Source organism: Pogona vitticeps, chromosome 2 (assembly GCF_051106095.1).
Source record: "Pogona vitticeps strain Pit_001003342236 chromosome 2, PviZW2.1, whole genome shotgun sequence".
Taxonomy (NCBI): Eukaryota; Metazoa; Chordata; class Lepidosauria; order Squamata; family Agamidae; genus Pogona; species Pogona vitticeps.
The window spans coordinates 113,509,934-113,514,138 of NC_135784.1; the positions used below are offsets into that span (position 1 = coordinate 113,509,934).

Here is a 4,205-nt window from a genome sequence, read left to right on the forward strand (position 1 = left end):
TTTAACAAACAAAGGAATAAGGTTTATTTAAATAACACACAGGGAAAATAAAATGATCAAGTGAATAAGATACAGTAACGTGGCTTAGTCTCAATCATACATACACCAGTTTGGTTCACACAGAACACCTTTAAATAAAGCACAGACCCTGAACCTATCAGTTCTGGCTACCCCTAAAGACACCTGAACCTATCAGGTTGGTACTGACTGACACACAGTAGTACCCTGTCTGACACACAGACTCCCACACCAGCTTCTTCTCTCAGCTCTCCTCCAGCTCTCCTAACTTCTCCACACAAACTCCACATATATATACAGTACAGCCCCTCCTCCTGATGTCCCGCCTTCCACTCCCCATAGGATGGAACTTTCCCTCCAACCCATGACAGACAGGTAACATCAGTGCTGTATGTAACACCGACCATTGTGGATGATGACGAGCCAATCTTTGTCGGGGAGATCCTGAGCTCCAAACCAACCATATACTGAACAGAGTCAACCCCGGTTCATCACGTGTTGGATTGCAGAACGGAGCCCCAAAGAGAGGTGTCGTGCCTGTCTCTCCAGGGTTCCAGTCGACCACCAGACCTGCAACCAGCACTCTGGCCGTTCAGCCGCAGCCCAGGGTCAGCAGCCTTTCGGGAACTGCCCCTCGCCTCAGGAGGCAGCCAAATCAAGCGCTGGCCTGTCTCAGCCAGTGGGCAGACCTGCCATGGCACCGTCTCTCTCCCGGAACTTCAGCATCCCTGTCCAGGCTCAGTCGACATCTAGGCCAGTAGCTACCATCACGGCACAGCCAGTAACGTTCAATCGGGGTACATCAAGTAACACTTCAGATCAAGGCAGAATTTGGGAGGACCTCAATGCCAAAGCAGACTGGCCGTGAATACAACAAGTTTGCCCAAGTGGCCTTCGACTTTGGAAGCCAACAACGTCAGTCCCAAGAAGGCAAAGGCTAGCGAAACGGGATCCGGGAGTGAGTCGCCTGGATTGCTTCTGGCTCAATCTTCCAGTGACCCCCTCCTTGCTTCAGAAAGGCACCACATCAAGCAGCATTAAAAATGGAGCACCTTTCCCGCAAGCGTGTCCAAAATGTAATATCCATTTCAATCTTCTGGAGCCATTTAAAGCAAACCACATAAAGTACTGCTGCCCAGACATGGTGCCTGCCTTTCTGGGTGGAACCCAGATGGACTGTTCGGGGACACCAACGAATTCTATTACGGCAAGCACAAGGGGAACGTCCAGCTGGTCCACCAGGAGCAGAAGACTCACACCACCTACAAATGTGCCAGCTGTATGAAGCTCCTCAAGAGCAACCTCAGGTTTATGAACCACATGAAGTATCACTTAGAGCTGGAGAAACAGAACATTGTCATTCAAGTGGGCAGCCATCTTATCCATGCCAGAGGCATCAGTTAGGAAGTCGCAGTTAAGACAAACCACTGTGGTCCCCATCAAGTCATCTGAAGGAGTCTTGTAGATCCAAAATCTGGCGTGCACTATGGAAACTCATCATATGATTCACATAGGCTTTGCTGCAGCTGGTGCTGTATCTGCATAAGCTGCAGTGCACGTAGGCTGGGAAATGGCTCACAAACGTCCTGATGTCGGAGTGACACTCGATGCACTTCCTAATATCAGGGTATCGGAGGTTATTTAACGCTGTATTTGCAGTTTTGTTGTTCTTCTTGTTGCTGCTCCTGCTACTGCTCCCGACGCTCTGCTTCTTCTGAAGGCCACATGGGACAGTGGGGAGGTGGAGGTGTTTGCATACACAGCCGGCGCTGCCGTGGCTGTAGGAGGAAGGGACCCTACGGACGCCCTGATGGTCACTTTGGTTCCCAGAGGCAACCCTTCCAACTGAGGAGGCTTCTTAAAAGTCCGATGGTGCTGTGAGAGCTGGGAAAGCCACACCACTTGCCAGCACTGTTACCCGACCCCCTTCCAGCTCCAGTGCCACATCGAGAGCACCCACATTCCTCACGAGTCCTCAACCATATGCAAAATATGTGAACTGTCATTTGAAACGGAGCAGGTTCTTCTGCAGCACATGAAGGACAACCACAAGCCTGGGGAGATGCCTTATGTCTGCCAGGTGTGCAGTTACAGATCATCAGTGTTTTCAGATGTGGAGAAACACTTCAGAGCACAAAAAACTTGCTCTGCCCCTTTTGCCTTAAAGTTGTTAAAATTGGGGCACCCTACATGCACCATTTCATGAGACACCAGAAAAAAGGAGTGCACCGGTGTACCAAATGTAGACTCCAGTTCTTGACATGCAAAGAAAAAATGGATCATAAATCTCAGCACCATCGGACTTTTAAGAAGCCTCCTCAGTTGGAAGGGTTGCCTCCGGGAACCAAAGTGACCATCAGGGCGTCTGTAGGGTCCCTTCCTCCTACAGCCACGGCAGCGCCGGCCGTGTATGCAAACACCTCCGCCTTCCCGCTGTCCCCTGTGGCCAAAACGACAAGCACCAAGAGTTTCTACAAAGGAAGCGCAAACAAAGCCAGGTCAAAATTGAAGCTGCTGAGCCTTCAGAAGAAGCAGAGCGTCGGGAGCAGCAGCAGGAGCAGCAACAAGAACAACAAAATTGCAAATACAGCGTTAAATAACCTCCGATGCCCTGTTATTAGGAAGTGCATTGAGTGTTACTCTGACATCAGGACGTTTGCCAGCCTTTTCCTAGCCTACGTCCGCTGCAGCTTATGCAGATACAGCACCAGCTGCAGCAAAGCCGATGTGAATCATATGATGAGTTTCCATAGTGCACGTCAGACTAAAAGATTTTTCATCTGCAAGACTCATTCAGATGACTTGAGGGGAACCACAGCGGTTTGTCTTAACTGCGACTTCCTAATCGATGCCTCTGGCATGGATAAGATGGCTGCCCACTTGGATGACAAACCTGCCAGATTGTTGCGGAAAACCTTCCCTTGGACTCCTGTGCTGTCCCTGCTGCTGCCCTTCTTGACCAATCCAGCGGTGTGTTGTTGAATAATGAAAGTGATGGAAAATCCCAGAAATGTTCACGGCCCAGCACTCCCAAAGAGCAGGAAGGCGCCTCCGTCTCCAAAAGCGCTCAGATAGACGATGGGGCAGAAGCGGAAAACAAGGATTCTTTTGGAAAGCTGAGTGATGAAGCTGCTTGGCTTCTTGAAAGAGCAGAACCTAAATCACCCCTGGAAGGAAACAGTTTTGCACCAGGGCCTCCGGTCTGTGCCACAGACGCTGCCGAGCCTGTGGAAGAAGAGGCGAGAGGGGCCCTTGGGGTTCCCCCCGGCAAAGGGGCTTCCATTTCGAAGGAGGAAGAAGAGCCGTCCCCGGCCTCTGAGGAGGTCTCCGGCCCAGGGCCCCAAGGCTGCTCTCAAGGCAATGGTGTGGAAGAAGGAGGTGCTGCTGGCCTTGGGAATAAAACCGAGGGTGTCCTGATAGCAGTGGAAGGGGAAGAAAATGCCTCTCTGCCCATGGTGGAAGACTCCTCTCTGGTGGAGGCCCATCCCTGCTCAGAAGGCTCTGCAGGAGAGGCCCGTGCCGAAGACACAGCAAGTCAAAGAAAGGAGTGGGAAGAAAAGATTTCTCCTTCAGGCCTGGCAGGCGCCTCTCGTTCAGGACCCTCTGCCCACTCAGAGGACCCTGCAGGTGCCACCAAAGAAGGCAGTGTGGGTTATCTGGCGGATCAGGAACAGGGGGGTCTCGCAGAGGAGTGTGAAGGAAATGCTCCCCCTTTCGGTTCTGGGAGACACCTCCAGTCCAGGACCCTCTGGTGGCTCAGAGGATAAGGTGGACGGTGGCCAAGATGATGCTGCCGGCCGCCTTACAGCTCCAGGAGGTGATGGTCTGGCGCAGTGGTCCTCAACCTTGGGCCTACAGATGTTATTGAACTACAACTCCCAGAAGCCTTCACCACCACCTCTGCTGGCCAGGATTTCTGGGAATTGAAGTCCAAGAACATCTGGAGGCCCAAGGTTGGGGACCACTGGTCTGGCGGCTGTGTGCGTAGAAAGGACTCCCCCATTTCAATAACTGGTGATAACAATCTTCCTTCCAGAGGACAACTGTGCATACTTTTCGTCCCCCTGGCACACTCCTCTTTGTGACTGCATGATAGGTACTTCAGTTGATTTCACAGTCATTCCTTCCCTGTTTATGCAATGAGAGGCTGCTGGGTAGAAAGAAATGCTTATGTGATATAGAGCAAG

At 51.6% G+C, this 4,205-nt stretch overlaps 1 pseudogene; it reads left to right on the forward strand.

Annotated features, from left to right (window-relative positions):
• Positions 1-414: 414 nt before the first annotated feature.
• On the forward strand, positions 415-3,785 carry LOC110072304 (zinc finger protein 280C-like; annotated as a pseudogene).
• Positions 3,786-4,205: the final 420 nt, after the last annotated feature.